At 35.0% G+C, this 20832-nt stretch overlaps 1 long non-coding RNA gene across 1 annotated transcript in view; it reads left to right on the top strand.

Moving 5' to 3' along the window:
• The window catches only part of LOC150022136 (uncharacterized), a 61290-nt gene that overhangs the window by 16317 nt on the left and 24141 nt on the right, over nucleotides 1–20832 (top strand). Inside the window, exon 2 of the long non-coding RNA XR_016509199.1 lies at nucleotides 14040–14107. This is a non-coding gene — a long non-coding RNA (uncharacterized LOC150022136). The remainder of the gene's footprint in view (nucleotides 1–14039; nucleotides 14108–20832) is intronic.

The raw sequence follows: 20832 nt of genomic DNA, 5'->3' as shown, positions 1-20832 counted from the left end.
ATGTTATTTCAAGACTTCTGAGGTGGGCACAAGAAAAATCATGGGGGATTATAACCAAGACTTGGAAGCCTTGATGAGACAGGAGATTGGACGTAATGGGAGTACAGATGAGAAGAACCAGAAGAAGGGGTGACATGTCAAAGAGGAATTCACAGTGTCTGAGTTCATGCAATATTTCTGTGCACGGCGCAGCAGCCCTGTACAGCATTTTATTATGCAGAATGGCACGTTAGAGGAAAAAAGGACTTTAGAGGCTATTTATTCTCATCCCCTCATTTTACAAAGACAGAAGTGAGCCCTAGAAATCAGGCAGCCAGCCAATGCAGAGCTGCAGAATGGAACATGGACTTTGCCCTGTTTTCTGCCCACCTCAAATACAGCCAAATAACAAAGACTTGTTAAACACTTGCTGTATGTAAGCCCCATTAATTAGCAATGATTGATATATAATCGCTAGTCTCAAGGAACTTACTATCCAGTGCCCTATTGAGAATATATATTAAATTAAACATTCGGTGACATTTGAAAAACACAGCAATCCAAACTCCTTCTAAATTAAGTAAGGTTATGTCTTCATAGGGTTGAATAATTTGCCTCTTTTTTGTGAAGTCACATTTTTTAATCACAAACTGAATAGATAGTGGCATAATTTTTATATTCTAGCTCTTATATAATAGCTTCTATAAATAATACCTGCTGAAACCAAAATAAACTAGAAAATTATTTCACGTTTTTTACTTTCCTATCTATAATATTATACTGTGTTCATTGTTTCCTTAGCTTTTCCTGCTAACTACCAATTTCTGGTGAGGCTGGAATTGAAATTGTGTACAAAATGCTTCATTCTTTCCCTCAGCAGTTATTTTTTATGTTCTTCATCTCTGGTGAAATGACCTCTACCCATTGCATCATTTTGCAAGAGGCAATCAGGAGCTTTACAGGAAAAAAAAACAAAAACCACAAGTATTTTATTAAATTAATTTTAAAAGAAATATTTGTACATAAAAATCTGCATAGTATAAATATTTTATATGGGAAATAGCAATAAAAATTAATATTTAGTTATATTATTCATACATAAGGGGAGAACCTGATAACTAATTTGGAAGCCATAGTTTTCCTCCTGGAATATCCCAAACAACATATATGCAATGACTTTGCTGATCCATATTTTAAAACTTGCTTATATTAACTCTGTTTTGCTGTTTTAAAATTACTAATGATTATATTTCTCACCAATTTTGAGGGCTCGCATAACACAGAAATATAACATATAAATAAACTAATGTAAAATTCACACAACCACTACAACCAAACAGGGAACTCTCAGGGAAATGTGAGACTGAGATGTTCACCAGCACTTCCCCTTATGTGCATATTGCAATATTTAAAGAGGCCAGAGAAACTCGCACTGCATTGGCTGCTCTGTGGCAAGGAGTTCTGTCTTCAGGAGCAGTAGCATCCTTCTAGCCTGGCTCTCAGAGCACTATTTAGAACTGTCAGGGATGTCTTCCTGGCATGAGTAATTTAGTTCGGATACTCAGGGTTCTTTTCTTGCACAAAATAAAATGTCCTCTAGGAGGACCATCAGATTGAAATCATTCCTGAGCCTGTCACTTTTTTCTTTTAATTTTTTGGTCTGAACTTCTTGCACAGAATATAGAATGATTAGAAAAGTAAGTTTCTATAACGTATTTGTAAGATCTTACCATCTTTATCTATGTATTTTCATTGTGTATTAAATATTTAGCCTCTGAAATGACTTGTGAGTAAGATGGAATATCTCTTTCTTAGCGAAAATGCAAAGCAGTCTCCACACTGGTTTCAATCGTCCTTACTGTTCCTTCAGAAATAAATAGCATGTGTTACATTGAGACTTCGCTATTTTCTAACCATAACCTATTTCCAATTAAAGGAGAGCTTATTTAATTTAAGCTACTTGTGGGGAGCAGCTAAGAGCAGTGGTTTCAAAATGTTGTTCCTAAACTAGCAGCACCAGCACCCCCTGGGAATTTGTTTTAAAAAAAGCAAATGTGGGGCCATACCCCAGACATTCTTAATAAAAAGAAATCTTAGGGGTGTTGCCCAGCAATCTGTATCTTAACAAGTCTTTGAGATTATTGTAACATAAATTTATATTACATAATTGCCTTAGAATTATCTTCATCAGCAAGGGCCCATTGTTTAGTATAATATACATTGTGGTATTCAATGAACGATTTATTGAAGGTAGAAATACATAAACAAATGAGTTGTAGTCTTTGAGAGAGTCTTAGATTCCCACCCCATAGTAATGAGAAACACCAAAACTAGGTAGAGTATCATTAGATAAATCTCAGACAAGTATTCCATTATTAGTACTTGGTCACACTATACTGCCAATGCTCTTATTCACTGACTAGCATATGAATTTTACACCCCAATTTCAAAATGAGTGTATGGAGCTGTATGTCTCAGTTCCTGGTCCCTTGAATAGGCCACAGTGCTGGTAAGACATGGACATAATTAAACAGTGCCATGGCATTCTACCCTACTCACTACTAGAAGTCTGAAAGTTCTGCTATCTGAGCTTGAGGACCCTATTCTATGGAAATTAAAACAGGTAAGGGAAATGTCATCTCCACAGATGATGGGATTAGCTCAAACTATAAAACAAAACCTACTAAGACTGCTGAAAATCCTTTACAATATATAACTAAGATGCAGTTTAAATAAAAATAAAGTCTACTTTTAGTTTCTGTGACATTTAAAATGTATAAAATTTTCTAGGTAACTCCTTGAATATGTTTTCTGTCACATGTGCCATTTCTGCTGGGCAAAAAGTTCAGGAACGAGAGAAAGGAAATAACTCTCCTATTAGATGTCTCACTCATCCACCCTATTCTTGAGTTTCCCCTGTTTTTGAGGTCATATTTCCAAATGCAAAGTCATGCAGAGAAGGTGAATTTATTGAATTTGTTAGCAATATGCCAACATATAATGAGAGTAAATAATAAGCTAAAATGGGTGATAATTATCTTATTGCTCTGATAAATCCATTAATATACTTCCCTCACTAAAATAATTTCTTGGGCTTTCAAAAAAGTAGTGTAGACAACATTATAATTATTTTTATTTGACTTGCTTTTCCTAATTCTTTTTTGGGTTTGAGGTCATTTAGACATTTGTAAAATAAATATTACATACATATGTAACATAATATAATATTACATATATAAAGAATAACTCACTGAAAGTACCACTTAAAAAACATGGGAAAAGCCAATGGGATTTTTATTTTGTCAGAACCTTGTTAGGAATGTTTTGGTTTTGGATTTGCGGTCTGTGGAGTATTTTATACTTCTCAAATTTCTTCTGTTCACTTGTGACTCTCAAACCTAATAGAAATCTCCTTTTCCCCTTCAAGTAATACTTGTCTACTTTTAGGGCTATCAAGGGAATACTTTTTAAAAAATTGTTGAAACCAGGCAGAGCAGTGCACAAATACATACTGAATAGAAGCATACTGAAAAGGAGCCATAAAAATAGCCAAAATAATCTAAAGGCTCATGTAAAAAAAAAAAAAAAAACAACAGAGAACAAAGTAAAAGGAGTGCCTTAAGGGCTTAGTTTCAATTTCTGGAATAATCCACCATTTCAGATAGAGTTAATTCCCTGGACTGTGTACATATGGATAATTTAATTCCACAGATAATCTCTAATATTTGTTTGGGGATAAAATGTCAAAGTTTTCCCACTAAACCTTTTCACCTCACCTTTGGAAAAGTGGTCAAATGGTGAGGGATTTGTGGTTGCCTCTCATTTGCCTGACTTTATATGCCAAGGGCAGTACAAACAAAGTATGAATTGGATCTCTCCCCTCTCTCCTATCATATCCCCAGCTTCATTTAGCCTGGTTTGGGGGAGGAAAGTGAACAATGCAACAGTGAAATGTAAAAGTTAATGTTTTTTAAAGAAATTTATTTCAGTAAATAGAGGGGTTATTGCAATATTGTGTTGTGATATATAAAATGAAATCATTCATGAAGAAAACAGATATCTGGTTTTTCTGTTTGATTAAGGCAATATTGGAACAAGCCTAGGATTTTGAGGCAAATGCATGGGTTTCAATTGCAGCTCTACCACTTTGTTAGCTCAATAACCTTTGGAAAGTTATGAAAATCTATGAATCTTAGTTTTGTCACCTATAAGATGAGAATAATAATGACTTTCTCAAAATGTTTTTGTGTTGTTATAAGGATTAAATGAGGTCATGCACATGAAAAGCACTTTAAAACCATAATTGCCTCATAGTTGTTATTTATTAAGAAATAAAGCATAGAAATGTGGAGAATTCTAATATTGGTTGTATGTGAGTCCAGAGTGTTTCAGAGTAGTTGAACTTCAAAACATCATTGTCAGCAAAAGTCAGTGGATTTTTCCTTGGGCTCTTATTTTTGATACAATATACCCCATCATTGTCAACATGTGAGATACACAGTAACTGCTCACTATACATTTGCTAACAACTCACAAAATCATTCACCAATAGACAAGTTAAAATTCAGAACAGTAACCAAAAGTCATCCTGTTCTCTGGCTGGCTAAAGATGAACAGCTGGAAAATTAAAAAATAATTTGCTTTAGTCAATAAATAATTACAAAATAAATTTAAAATATGTAACATACAGGTATATTAAAGTGGAAATATTAAACTATAAAACAGAATTCTCAAGTTGTAGGAGAAACCAAATTCTCAATAATTAAGACCCCAGTTTTGTTACAAATATCAATTCATAGAATTACGATCTGTTGTGTATTTATCTGAGGCCAAGGCTATGGAGTTGTAACTTTATAGTTTTTTTTAAAAACCTTTATAATCCCCAAAATAAGATCCTTTATGAAATATGAAAAAATGTAAAACATTGTGATTTATAAGAAATTGTAAGTGGTTTCCTTGTTCTATTTTTGCATAATTAAATAAAGAATCTGTTTTTTTTTAGCTGCACTTATCTTCACCAAAGTAAATCACCTCCAAAGAGAGAGTTGTGAAACAAAAAAAATTTACACCTGGCATAAATCAAATAATTGCTCATCAGATAAGTTTCAGTTGTGTTAGAATCAAGTCTAGTGAGCTCAAGGAACAAAAGATAAATGCATTGGCTCTCTCTGTCTCTGTCTCTCTTCTTGTTTCGTGTGATCTTCACGCCATCCTGCTGCCACAGTTCTCTTGTCCTGGGGTAGGACCATTGTCACAGCAGCGTGGGGCTCATACCTTCAATAGCTGTGTTACCAGAGGAAAATAGAATGTTCCCCCTCCAATCTCCAGTTATATGTTTTATACTCCTTGGTCCAATCTTGGGTTAAGCATATGTGAGGGTTTGAGCCTAAGACCAGAAGAAGTGTGGAAGGGAAAGGAATTCCGGGAAGAGAGAATAAATAGCCTTGATATTTACTATAAAGACAAATTATTTTCATTAGTAAAAGAATGTTTTAAGAAATTTCAGTAAGTTCTGTTCATTTGAATGAGTGTTTTTAGCTAAACAATGTAAGAGGAAATGTTTGAGTTATATTGAAACATTTCGAACACTGTTAGAGAATTATACAGTCTTACACATTATCTGAGATGAAGAAAAAAATTTTAAATATAATTGCTTAATTTGAACAAATTCTGAAAACCACAATGAAATGAATGTGTGACGTTGAGAGATTTATGGTGCTTTTATACATAAAAGGCAAACTTTGTTTTACTCCTAACAAAATAAACTCACAAAGGACTTGCAGCATTATATTCCTCAAATGTACCATTTTCTATCAGCAGGGCTGAGAAGACATTATGACTTCAAAAAACACTTCAAAGTAATCACTACTTCTCTAATATAAACCACCAAAATAGTAAGGAAATGACGATATATCAAATAAAACCTTGGAAGAGAGCTAGGTCCTAACTGCCTTCTCTCTTTTGATAGTGGTCAGTCATGGATCTCTTCTACAGATTAAGCAATTGAATTTGCCTTATTACTGCAGAACTTTTCAGAACCTTTGATGAACTACCATGTAACATTTCCAAACTTATTTGACTTATTGAACACTTTTATGAGTTGCTCCCATGCCCAGAACACTTATTATCTTCTTCTGTAAGAGTAATACTATTTAGTAACTGCTTTCCAAATATCCATGACTTGGAGCTTGCTAGTACTTACATATTACACGGTTCTTTGATGTTTTTAAAAGGATACCATATATCATTAGTAAATTCACCCCGTTAAATCTTCTAAAAATAAAATATTTTAAAAATCTAATGTGTCATATATTTTTATTGTAATTTATCATTTTAAAGCAATAGAATATTTAAAATTAACACTTGAATAATTTCTGCTATTGAAGTGGCTAAAAATATATTTTATAATGCTTTCACCATACCACATCTTCCTCGGTTGCAGAATGTAAAAGAATGCTAAGAATCACTATGTTTTGCAAACTCTGCTATTCAGCCATCCCAGTTTAGATTTTCTAACATTCTGCACAACCAATGTCCAAGATTCAGTTGACTATTGCATTGCTCAGAGGAACAAACAGGGAATTCAGTAAGTCATGCATATCTTTGACTACTGGTTTCTTCATTAAGAAAAAAATAGTACTTATTATTTTATATCACAAGGTTACATTCTTGTGAAGAATAATTTTGGTACTATATGGGATTATAAACTAATTATGTTACATAAGTAATTTTTTATTAATTTTCCATAGTCTCTGAGAAGATATTTCTACCTCCAGCCTCTCCAATCTTCAGTAATCCTACGCAATGAGAAGGAAGCATTTATAAAATGGATTACTTCTCTATTGAGAAGTCCTGTTGGGTTCCTTCTATTTCCCCTCTGTATTCCCTATCTTCCCTTCTTTACCTTGTCTTCTTTCTCAGAGACTGACAGGCATTGACCACATCAACCATCACCCTTGTATTCTGACTCCTGGGTGGATTTGACCAATGAAAAGCACCAATAGGAGATGAAAGAGAAGCAAAAGACTAAGTTCAGGGTATTCACCCTCTGATTCTTCATATAAGAGCCTGGCTGCTAGCCTAGGGCAGAGGCCCAGCTCCTATAAGGTTCTTGTGTCAACAGCACCCTCTGTATCTTCAGGTTCCATTATCTGCTCACTCCTCAAGGCCTGTCAACCTACAGGTGGTAACAGAGAATGCAAGTACCATCCTTAGATGAAAGCACAGAGTTTCTGACCTGAGCCTAATGCTTTCAGGAGCCCCACTCTGATTATCCCCTGGTGAGGCTTTTCCTCACATTGAAAAAAGTCTTCAAAGCCAAAAAGATGTGCCCATCCAGAGCCCACTCTCTTCCCAGCTGGATCATTCTCAAAACCTTAGAATTCCCTGTTCAGCCCGGCTTACAATTACTTTCAGGGTTATAGTTCTACATATATGTTAATAAGTTGGTGATTTTATTAATCTACTGTATTTATTATGATGATATTCAACAGAACGTGTTAACTCCCAAGATCATTGATAAAATATTTGATAGTAAAATGTATTCACTTTACAGATAAGGATATTAAGTCTTAAAGATTTTATGAATCTTTCCTGAGGCCATACAATAAATTATAAATGGCAAAGCCATTTTTAGAACTCAGGTTTTCTGACCATGAATCCATTAGACTCAGATAGCAGCTTCAATGTCCCAAACTAAGATAAATGTAGTTTTTTTTAATCTTAGAATCAGTTATGATATTTTACAAGTGGAAATTAATATTTTAATATCTGCAGAATTATTTATCTTATGTTATTGTTTTGCTAAAATGCCATGACAAGTATGTAACATGATTTTAAGCAACTTTATAGAACTATAATACCAATTAATGACTTTATAAAAAAATTATTGAATACACTTTCCACTTAGCATTGAGGAAATGCCTTGGTTCAGCAAAATGCAGTAAGTGAGCACATAAATAATTGCTTATTAAATACTTTATATGCAGAATATTATAACCTCTACATAGTAGCAATTTGATAATGAAAACATTATGATTTACTTGCCACTACCATTAGTAATTGACACCACAGATTATATAATATTACTTCCTGTCAGTAATTTTCATTGAAGCAAAGGAGAAGTGGCCATGAAATATACATTTATAACTCTTTGTGAATGGTTAATGAACTCTTTAACTTTCTGATACTCATTGACAAGCTGTATTAAATTTCATTCCATGGCATCTGTCAAAGGAAATACAAAACTATTTACTGGACCAATTAGAGAGAGAAAGAATGTTCAATCAAATTTATGGGAGGTTTGAATAAGTTATATCACATTTATCCCTGGATAGGAAAAGAAAACGTTCTTAGACTTTTGCACTTTTGATATAGGAAAGAAACTGAGAAATTGACTGGGAGATCATGGCAAAAGGAATTTTTGCATGGTCATAACATATCGGAGGTCCCTTTGATGTAGGCAACCTGAAGATGTGACCCTCAGCAGGAAGAAGAATGGCCAAGATCTTCATGAGGACCACAGGATAATACAAGGGTATTATGATACCAAAGTTTATAAAGCCCCATTCCTTTCGTGTTCACATTAAGACATGGCTATCTGAATACATTTATCCATCAGGGATTCTTCTTCATAAATAAAGTCTGAAAGCATCAAATCTGTCTCCAATCTAGAATTTATCTAGGTGAGATGGAATCTCTATCCCTGAGGTAAAAGGAAAAAAAAAAAAAAAAAAGTGGCAAAACCAGTAATCCATGTGCAATTGCAAAAACTTCTGATATCTCTTGCAGAATAATGCTACTGTCTGAACTATGTATGGTCTGCTATTTTTGTCTCAGCACACAAATTCTTAAAAGGGAGGAACAGGGGAAACCATGGCTTCTAAGTGCCAAGGGAGGTAGAATTTAAGGTCTTTTCTGAAGATGACCTAAGAAACAGAAACACATGAGCCAAAAAATTGAAGAACATTTGGCCCATGGCCCCTTTAAATTTTTCCCTCAACTAAACAGACATCTAGTCATTTAGAAGAGGGCCCACCCCCTTGTTAGACTAGCTGAGGGACAGTCCCCTGTTGTCAGTTTTATTGTCTGCCCTGGAGAAGGAGGCAGCTTGGGATGCCTAATGGAATCTTGATTCTATTTCACAGCTACAGAGCACAGCCAGAGGCCCGTGGTGCTTTTGTGAGCCAGAATCCACGGAGGCTAATTTCGGCTGAATAGAGGCTAAAGGGAATTCATTTTTCCATGTTACATTTATTTCACTAAAATGGTTCAAATTCACAAGATATTGCTGGAAGGACACCAGCAAGCCCTTCCTAATTGGGGCCCCATTCAGTAGCAAAACTGACTTTGCAGGTACCAGTCACAGAGGTGATGAGAATTTCAGGAGCCCTAAATGCATGGAAATTAACCTTAACACAGGAGACATAAACGTTATCTGTACTTAGATGTGGAATATAATCTGGAGGCTTCTGTTTCACATACTTGCTGGAAACTGTAACCATGGCTCTCATCTTTCCGTTGCTACATACGAAAGGTTTCATGTCCGGACATCACCAGTAGATTTTGCTGAGCATGCTCAGGGAGATAATTGCTATTCCCCCCCAAACACTGAGAGTCTCTAGAGATAACTAGCAGCAGTCGAGTATTAACCAGTTTTCAGGAAGCCAAATGGACAACAGAAATACAGGAAAAGTCATTTTGCTTCTTCGTCCTACTTCAAATTTTAATGAGGAAGAACAAATTTATGTTTTTTAAAGTGTGCAACATTCTGGTTCCATAAATTATCTCAATGTTAATAGCACATAATCCTATTCTGAATTTTAATATTCACACATTCTGATTATTATTCACAGTTCCAATTTTTAACTTGTTTTTATCACAATAATTAATAAGGAAAGCATTTAAATTGCTAAAATATTAGAGAAAAAATTGTAAAAACCTTGATGTGTGTTGAGATTTTTTTATTTTCTATGGCTTTTTAAATCTTTGCTTAAAGGCAGCAATACCTCATAAGGTACATGGAGACAAGTATAATTATCCCCATTTTACAGATGGAAACAATGAAGCTTATTAGACTGAAGAGTGCCCAGTGGGGAAAAAAAATTAATTCTTCCATCTTAAAACTCATTCTTTTGGAATCAGCAACATACACTAAACCTTTTTTTTTTTCTCAAAATAAATAGAAAATATGATTTGTATGTGGATAATGGTGTTTCAGAGAGGAAACTTGGGGACAAAATGAATTTCCCTGTAACAGGTACTCCACATTGTTTGTTGTCCAGAGGGTTCTGAGGGTAGTTAACCTAAGCACAGTGGCATTAAATATTGACCCTGAGGGGCAATTTGAGGCTTTGCTAATGGGACAATTTGGGTCCTTAATGATGCAGACAAAAAGGTCCACAGTCCTACTTGATGAAGTGAAGAGGCTCATTAGCATGATTTTCAAGGGTGGTGCTCAAAGAATTAGCTTGCCAACCCAAGCCATGTCTAACCTGGTCACATAAAGAGCTCTTCATTTAGCTAGAGTGCTATATTTGACCAGCATCTCCATCTTCATGTGCATTTGATTTTATTTTCTAAGTTTTTTACCCCAACCTAAATGAAGTCTCTCTGACTTCTTATAAAACTTTGAGATCATAATATAAACATTGTTTCTTAAAGCAATATAAAATAATAGGGAAGTTAATGTAAACTGAACCCAAACCACTAATTATCTCTACTAAAGCAAAGTTCATAGAGAAAATAATGGCACATTCTTTAATCTCCTGGAATTGATGCCAATTTCTAATACTCAATGATGGCAAATTTAGGAAATAAGTCATGCCAAAACATCTTTAAATATATAACAACTGAGCAATTAATGCTATCACATATGTAAGTTCAGTGACATGTGTGGAGCTTTTGTCAGTGCTTAGTGAATTTAAATCCATAATGCATTAAGTAGACAAATGTACTTTAAAAAAGTAACGCACATACACACAGTGCAAACTCACATGTCAATATTAACTCACTCAAGTAGAAAAGGCAGCTGTACATATACTTAGTACTTTATCATCAGAAATTCACCTTCAATGAACTCATAGACAGCAAGAATTATCAACAGTGACGTAGAATTTTCCTCATTCATAGCAAATGTGTTTAAAACACTTAGAGATATAATATTCAATACATATTAGAAAATATCTTACAAATAATTTAATCAAGTAAATACATAAATTATATTTTTCTCCTTTTAGAATTTTATGTTATATACAGGCACACTGTCTAGTTCAATTAGCGATTACGATTATAGACGATTCTTTGACTGGTTCTTAACCAGCAGACTAGATAGACTAAAGCACCCTCAGCTTTGCCCTAGGCTCTGACTGTCTCAAACTACTGCTTTAGTGACTGATTCAAGGGAAAAATAGAGAATAAAAATTCAAAATGTGACACTTTTATTTAATCAACTGAAAGATAATTTCCTTTCAGCACTGGTAACACATATCCTCTTCCAACATATATACTCTAGAGTTGGCTACAATCTTTGTCATGAACACATTTTAAAAATGGAATAATGTAATTATTATCAAAACTAATTTGTACCTCAAACAGCCCATATTAAATTCAATAAGCACAGTGGAAATTACAGTGATTTAAGTTCTGGTGTTTTACCTACTAAATTTTTAATTGTGGCAAATATGTTCTGCTTATGGGATGTAGAATAAGAAGAGAGCAAAGCTGCCTGACATTCCCCCATATAAAAATGTTTTTGTAATCACTCTATTTAAATAGTAACATTTTATTTTTTTAAGCACTTAGTTTCTTGATCAGGATCCATATTCATGGGGTCTCACTGTAATCCACTTTACCACTTAATGTTGCAATTCAAATGTTCAGTCAGAAGCAAAGCCCTCCAGAATAAAGCATGAATATTACCGTGTGGGGCTGTAAAGAGAAGACTATTAGAATATATCACCAACACACTAGGGGACCATTTAGTCCACTGCTCTAAATACATCATTTAATTACAATGGAGACATTACTTCATGTTTCTACTGATGTAAGTATTATTAGAATTCATGATATTCGCAGGCTACTGTGGGCCATTACATTGGCCATAAGCTATTCCATAAGATTTACTACTAAAGGCCCGCGAGGGTATTTGAGCATTCATGGATTCTGTGGCAGTAGGCTTTTATCTAAGACACATAAGTGAGGGACAACCAAGTTATTATCTCTAAGAAACATAGCTTAATATTTTGGATTCTAAAGGTTAAGGTACCATAAATCCTGAATTACTATGAGATATCACATAAAAAGACACTTTTATTTTATTTTACTCTATTCTGCCTCTTAAAATATTTTATGATGGCAGTTTCAAGAGTTGTACCACATTGTTTACATTCAGTCCCTGGATGCATCAAAACACTGACACAGCATTTTATAAACTGTACTAATGAAAGCAAAAATATATTTTTTTTGTGTGTGTGTTTGTGTGTGTGTGTGTGTGTCATGTCTACAGTATAGAAGGGATACAGAGGTTAATGAATGCTTTATATTTTAAAGACATACCCAATTTCCACTTGAAGAGTCTTGCTCAGTCCTTTGGCCCTTTTCCTGATGGTTGCATTGTGTTGGTCTGAGCTGAGCTGATCTGCCCTTGGATGGCAAGCTGGGATCCTGTCAGGCAGCAGACTCTAAGGACTGCACAGGGAAATGCGGAATCAACCGCAGCTTCAGAAGGCTGCCTGCTTTTCAGACAATGAAAATTGCAACCAGAAAACTCAGGAAAGACTGGTGAAGGGGCTTGGTAAATTTATCACAAAAATAAGCAGAAAATAAAAACTTTTCACTATTATGAAATGAAAACTTCTATGTAACTGCCCAACAAATGAAAGATTATGGGTTTAAGAAAGCAATGCTCTTAAAAAGCCGGTAAAACATGAATTCACCTAGATGATACAATTTCCCCGTAAGAGGGAAATGCCAGCTTTTACGTTTCTGTCTTAGTTCTTTCTTGGATTGTAAGGCACTTGTTAAGCTTCTGAGTCTTAACATATGAAGTACATAACTTGCATTTTCCAGGAAAATACTGGGCACATTCGTCAGATTGGCTGTCTCATCAAGAGATGGCTCTAAAATGGCAAGCAGAAGCAAGCAGCTAGGAGGGTATATTAGGGTACAGGGAGAAGCTGTGTTTACTGAGAGACAGGAAGAGTTATTGGTTTAAACACAGAACACCTACAGAAAAGTTGGGCAATCAAGTCAGATGTTCAGTCTCTGAATTTGTTACATTGGTGCCTTACTTCTGTGGCATATTTTTTAATCACCAGTCTTCCTCCCTACCCCTTACCCAACACCAGTCAGTTCCCAACATATACTGTTCTGGGGCCTTGATACATCTTCTACTAGAAAAATTGTTACCACTGCTATACCATCACCAGAAGGGTTAGTCATTGTTCCAGAAAAAGTCTCAGATTCACAATGCATTATTCTTATAACTTTGTATAAAATTCGAGAGCACTAAAATGTTATCTTTAAGGCATGGAAGTAAATACAATTAGCAGAACTGTTTTGGAAAGTTACTTTAATTAAATAAAAAGCATCAACTTATATGCACTAATAATATTTATCATAAAGTCACATTACTGTCTATCTGTTTTTCCCAATTAGAATGTACTAAAACACTGCCTTTTGGGGCCAGTTTTCTAGATTTAATTATTCTGTGTCATGCAGGAAATGTATGCATAACGCATGCATTTTATTCTCAAACATGCTCAGTCTAAATAATATTTTAAAAGCTAAGTATTTTGAATTAAATGTCAACTCTACAAGAATAAATAAACTTTGAAGAAATATTATTATTTTTAATGAAATCGCTGTACTGTAAAGACCATCCAAAATTTCTAAATCTCTATGTATTAGCCTTTTAGTTACTATGTAGCTGTTGATAATAGTATAATATTGGAGCAGTGTGCCCATTTAAGATAATAGTTAGGCTATCGGTGTAATCAGCATAAACTAAGCGCATTATGAGTACTATATCATTTAGTCCTGACAATAACCCTATTTTGCAGGTATTATTATCATCTTGATTTTATGAATGGGAAACTGAGGCCTAGATAATGGAAGCACCCTAAGCAAGGTAATGTAATGAATCAGCAGCAAAAGCAAGGATTGAATTTATCCAACTCTCCAGCCATACTCGTTAAGTGTCTCCTGCTCCATAGAAACTCAATACATATGAACTTGCATGAACATACAAATGGCTGGGATTAAAGAAAGAAAAGGCAGGAAGCACACCATCTTGAATGTTCATAGAAACTTTTTTGATACTTGCAACTTTATTTTTATCAGTTAGATCTTTAAGATACCTGAACCTGCTTATGCTCCCCTCATTTTCTTTTCTAAAACCATATTTTTTCCAACAACAGATTTTCCCAGCCACATACATTCACCAATTTCATGTTATTTTTTTGATTACCTATAAACAAATTCATCAATCCCTGTTTTAAAAAGTAACAAACATCACCATAATCATTACTTTATCTGCATATACTTCTTGTAGAAATATATAATGGACCAGGGAGGTTTTTCCCTGCTTTCTATTTCCAAGTCAAGAGTCTTCTCCTCTTCAGAAAGAGCAAGAGTGGGAGGTTGGGCTCAGGGAGAGGGTGGAATCAGGATCCCAATGGAGAGAGCCTGCATAATTTTGGCAGCATCTGAGTCAGAGGCACCAGTGGCCAAGAGACCAGAGCTAAGAGTCAGGGCTCCCTTATTCACATATGATGGAAACTTTACTTATGGAGCCAGGGTGATGTCCAACAGAAACACCTTGGGAGGATTTGTGGGTTGACCTGGTTCCCAAAGAATGTGCTGCATAAGTAGACTGATGCTTAGAAAGGGCTAGAATTCCATTAATTCATTCATCATATTTATTAAGTAACTACGATGTACAAAGGACTGCTCCAAAAGGCGGGGATACAATAAAACAAACAAACAAAATACAAAGAAGTGAGAAAGAAAAAAGAAATACGGTCTTTTGGGGCTATCATTGTGGTAGGAGTAGGTTCATATCAGCTGCCCAGAAGTACCTATTACCAAGTGGAGCATATCTGATTGTAGCTTTACAACACAAGGGGCTTAAGTCCTGGGTCCCTGAATTCAGATCATGGAATTGTCTCTTTGAAGCCATTGTCCCTTTGCTTGAGGCGAGGAAAAAGCCCTGATAATTTCTCACCCTCATGGACAGGAGGGGTGCTCAACATACAGACAACTGTCTCCAGAGAAATTTTCCTTCTCAGCTCTAGATTATACACTTTCCCGGCTAGAGGTATATGATCCCTAATACCGGGGAGATGGTTTTACAATCTATTAGCATGGCAAGACATGTTCAGGGGATCTAAAATGATGCTTTCTGTTCTCTTTCATATAACCCTAAGTTGTTAAATCAGGTACCCTCATGCGTATTTTTAGGTTGATAATTAAAATGTTTATCCTATGTTTAAATAGTTTCAAAGGACAGAATTACTGACATTAAAACAAAACTTCTTTCGTTACTATTGTAACATATGCAATGAAATCTATCACCACAATCTTATACCCACCACTGTCCTTTTAAAATACACGAACAAGTTCTTCTCTCACAGTTGGATATTCTACAAAACCCTTTTACTCCTTGAATTTGGTCCATTCCAATTTCCTCCACAGGAGGTTTGCTTTAAGTAGTACGTTGTAAAGCTTAAACTTATTTTCCTATCATACTTTTCTGAGACTAAAATATGCCTAAAAATTTTTATGACTGCAAGTTTCTAAGTATTTAGAAATATTCTGGATTGAACTCTCATTATAATTAGGATTACTATGTAATTGACCAAGAGGAACAAGCTCTCACTGTTTCCAGGGTTTCTGATAATCACACTCTTCAGAGAGATGCTATCTGCAGATATTCAGTAGATCTGCTCTCCTGAGAAGTAATTTCTCAGTGATTCTAACCTTCAAGTGGTCCAGAGAGGCTTTCTTATAATACAGGAATGTATACTATAAAATCTAGTGTATTCTCCAGCAAGCATAATAATCTATTGTGAATTTTATCATCTAACTGCTTTTTACATGTCTGTTTATGTTAAAATTCCTTCTTTTTCCTTTTAGTTTCCTTAAGAGCATAAATGGTATCACAACATTTCTTTATATACCTCTAGTGTTTGGACAGTTATAAAAAGGCAGAAACCTAATTGTCTCCAGGACAGAACTTAGTTACAAGGAACAATGCCCTAACTAATTATACCTTTCTTCTTACAATTACAAATACTCATTTCTGTATGGGATCCCAGGGAAGACAAATGAACATCAGTGCTCTAAGCCTCTTCGGCAGCACCTCCCCAGTTTGTAGCATATTCCTCTCCACAATTGCTAATATAAACTCTTAAGCAAAACAGGGTAGGTACCTCACAGTTAGAGCTCTTATGAATTATGTGTTTTTCAAGTAGTATAGAATTAACAGGTACCCCCACTTCATCATTTTGGTGCCCCCAAAAGAATTACTGCATCTTTCACCTTGTGGTTCAAATAAGTTCAAAAGAGGAAGACAGCATTACATGATGGAAGGGGCCTCATGATCTCAATTAGATTAATAAGACACTCACCTTAATCCAGGTCCACAGTTTCTAACAAGGAATAAGTCTTGCTTTATAAATAATAAACTAGTAAACATAGACCACACCATAGCCAGATTCACTTTTGTTTGATATATATTCCCAACTAAATCTAGGGAAAGAAAACAATAGCCATTAATATTTATTGAATATTTAATGTGTACCAGATTTTATAAATGGATTATCTCATGGTGATATTAATCCTATGAGGTAGGTACTGCTATAAGCCTCATTTAAAAAAAAAAAAAAGGGAATTGAAACTTAGAGAAAATAAAATGTAGTCACTAAACTTGTATAGGTAAATAAATGAGGAAGGATTTGTGCCTAAAAGGTCCCATATTCATAACCACTATCATTACAGAAAGGTTTGAATCTTCCCAGTACTATGTACTCAAGGCTGAGTTCTCTAAAGATGATGACATCACACATGGGAAGTAAAAGATCTGGTAATTCCTAGCTGTCATTATCTCCCTGTATAAGACACAATAGCAATTTGTAGGTAGTTCTTATCAACAAATTCTGTAAGCTTAACTGAGGATTAATGGTGAAACTTACATCAGAAACAGTACGCACAGTGATTCTTGGGTAGGAATTAAGTGCCACCTCTGAGCTGTTATTGGTGGCTGGGACGGAAAAGAGTGCTTTAAAGAAGGGTATGCACCAAAATACAGATATCTCTCTTTCTTGCGTGGTCCTCCAAAAAGCAATATCCATGATATATGCAGACTTTTTGATTGTTCTTATTTTCATGGAAAGGTGGTTGCCTTTGGTAGAGCATGCATAATAAACTTATAGTGTTTTCAGTATCCAAATTAATTTAAGTTCACTAGATACAACTCTTAGTAACCATCTTCATGAAAACAATTCCAAAATCCATTGTACAAAGTTCAGCCAAAATAACAGGATGGCTGTCTTTTTAATGATAGGAATAAAATTTCCACAGGGGGGTAAAATATCTTTTGAGGAAGATGATGTGTGGTACTATTTTGTGAAATGGTCAAATTCTTCAGGAAACTCTCTTACTTCTATATATACTTTAAAACAGGGGATACTGAACCAGCCTAAGAATTAAAGCAATGCGTTTGTTCCAACATGAACACTTTTCACAATGGTGGCACATTTATTCTGAGATCAGCAATGGGCTATCATTCAGGACATAACATAAAATTGAAGTCAAAATGAATACAAACCGAGAGTCACAAGCATTTTACAAAAATATCCAGATGACATACAGGTTGTGTTACTACCATAAATGGAGTCAAATTATCTAAACACAGAAGTAGTTTCTGTTTCCCCTTGATGAAAATTTGCAATATTTGTACTGTGGTGGGATGAGCAGAATTATGTTAGATTTCAAAATTTCCAGTTACTTCAAGTTTCTTTGAAAATTTGACCATATATCTGATACTTTTGAATGTCACATTATGTTTATGATACATTAGCTTCCTATTGCTGTTGTAATAAATTACCACAAACTTAATGGCTTAAAACAACACAAATTCATTATCTTGTCATTCTAGAGGTCAGAAATATGAGATGGGTTATAAACATGACTAAAATCAAGGTGTCCACAGAGCTCAGTTATTTCTAGAGGCTCTAGGGAAGGATTAGTTCTGGTGGAAACTTCTACAACTTCTACAGGATGACAGCGTGCCTTGGCTCATGGCTGTATCACTTTAATCTGTTCCTGTCATCACATCTCCATCTCTTACTCTGACTCTCCTGCCTCCCTTATTGAGCCCACTTGGATAATCCAGGATAATTTTCCGATCTCAAAATGTTTAACTTAGTCACATATGCAAATAAGATAACATATAACTTATGCCATATTGGGTAACATTTTCACAGGTCCTTGGATTAGGCTGTATACATCTATGGAGGAGGGACAGCATTAGTCTGACTATTACTTGTGGTGACATAAATGAAAATGCAGTTGAGGGTTATAGTGGAAAGAGCCTGGGCTTTGTATCATTTGGACAGCTCTGTGATCTAATTCTAACTCCTCAAAATCAGGCTGTATTATCTGTAAAGTGGCTACTCCTCGGAGCACTCATGGAAGAGTTAGGTGAAACTTTTTCTTTTCTTTTTTTAAAATCAGGCCTCACCCAGATTATAGGAGGAACTATTAAAGTTCTCAGGAAACTTTTCATTCTCATTGACTGGAATTTTGTATCGTGTCAAATCCCAAACCTGTAAGGAACCTGAGCAAGGGGATAGAATTATTCTGCACATCACAAATCAGAGCTCACTTATGGAGCTGGGTCCAAATTGATTCACAGGCTTTAAAGAGAGAGATGGATAATTAAAAGTAAAAATAAAATAAGGGAAAATAATGTTCTCTCAAGAAGAAAGAAGAGAAAATGAATGTTGAATAGGCAACCAACACTATCCATTGCCAAGCTTTTAAATCTTAGCCTAAGTAATAATTAAAACAAAGAATAACTCTAAACACACAATTGTTTTTATTCTGTAACATGAAGTAACATGTTTAACATATTTAGAATATTGTTTGACACACAATAAATATTCAATATATATTAGTGACAATTAGTATATTATTACTATTACTCACTGGCTTTATTACAAATTTTCTTTATTAATGCTGTGAACAAGCATTAAAAGTATAAAATAGTAAACCTTAAGGAACAGGAATTTAAGAATCCCAAAATACAGAACTGACACTTAAGTATTGAAAAGTTTCAAAATTTTGAATTGAATTTTGAATTGCCTACTAGTGACATTTATGCCACATGTTGCTCTCACTCTACAACTCCACATGCAGTCTTAGATTTTGTTTTCTATTTGAGTTCTTGTCCATCAGTTTGTTCACATTAGCTTTCAAATTCTATCAGGCATTTCTTTCATGTGACTACAGGCTCTTATTCACAATTCCTTTTCTATTTTGGATCACTCAGCCCTCTCCTCTCTGCTTGACACATGTAATTCTCCCAGGTTTCTGATGTTATTTTTCACCTCTTGGGTGATAAGCATGTCAGCCAGAAATCCTTGTAGCTCACTTACTTTTGGGATGCTGCTCTTTGCTGCCCTCATTGGTCACACCCATTACCGCAGGCACCGACCAAGTCCATGTGAATGCATGGAGGACAGCGTATCCGAGGGGAGCGGAGCTCTTATGTGCCGTTTCATTTGTGAAACTGAGATTCCCCAACATGAACTGGTAATACAGGAAAGACCTATCTTCTTATTAATGTGCTGATGTCACCAAACAGCCTGGTCTTAGTAGAGCAAGGCACATGTGGGACCAAGTTTGGAATAAAACACTCCCGTGTTCAGGGATTTCTGTCTTGGTTGTTTTCAGTTGGAGTTCAAAGCTCTCATAACAGGAGTCCAAAAATCAATATAAACAACATCTAGCTCTTTAATAGGAGAGTATATTGCCCATTTTACTAAGAGAGAATATTCTCCAAATTTGGGGGTGAAATTTGGTTTACTGAAACCCTTGTGAATGTTTTCCACTATAGTTAAACTTTTTTTTTTTTCTTTTTATTGAATGGCCAAGTGTGCTAGGTTTAGGGTAGATATGACTAGGCAGAGTTTGAGCACTAACTTCATTGTATCTACAAAATCCATAGCAATCCCCTTCCATTTTCTGTAGCTTATAAAGAGCTGGGCCTGTATAGAGAACTGAGGTAGGTTTCCCAGCTCATTAGATGTCACTCACCAGCACTATGGACAAATGAGCATGTAATAAGTATTTTGGGGGGATAATGACTTGCTGGGTTTTGTGATGCAACTTTGAAAGTCTTCTAAAAGTCAATGTGTCCTCTGATTATGCTTAATTTATAAGGGAATATCTAAACAGTGTTATACTGTGTCCATTGTATTGTTCAACATATAATACCCTAGTATGCTTTTCACCTAGAATTTGTAAAACTGTTCCTTAAAGTAGATCAAGAACTCTCCTATAATCCTCCCACCTCCCTCTCTGTGAATGTGCCATTCTCTTATTCACATGCTCCCTACCTTATGATCTCATTACTTCACTTCTGGGTATATATCTGAAGAAACCCAAAACAGTAATTCAAAAGGATATATGCACCCCCATGTTCATTGCAACATTATTTACAATAGGCAAGATATGAAATCAATTCAGATGTCCATCAATAGAAGAGTAGATTAAAAGAACTGTGGTACATATACATGATGAAATAACACTCAGTAAACAGACAAACAAAATAGATACAGAGAACAAACT

The sequence above is a fragment of the Furipterus horrens genome, unplaced genomic scaffold (assembly GCF_987537825.1).
Source record: "Furipterus horrens unplaced genomic scaffold, mFurHor1.1.pri manual_scaffold_1, whole genome shotgun sequence".
In the NCBI taxonomy this organism is placed as follows: Eukaryota; Metazoa; Chordata; class Mammalia; order Chiroptera; family Furipteridae; genus Furipterus; species Furipterus horrens.
Note: the sequence above shows the minus strand (reverse complement) of the source record. Positions and strands in the feature narration are given on the sequence as shown.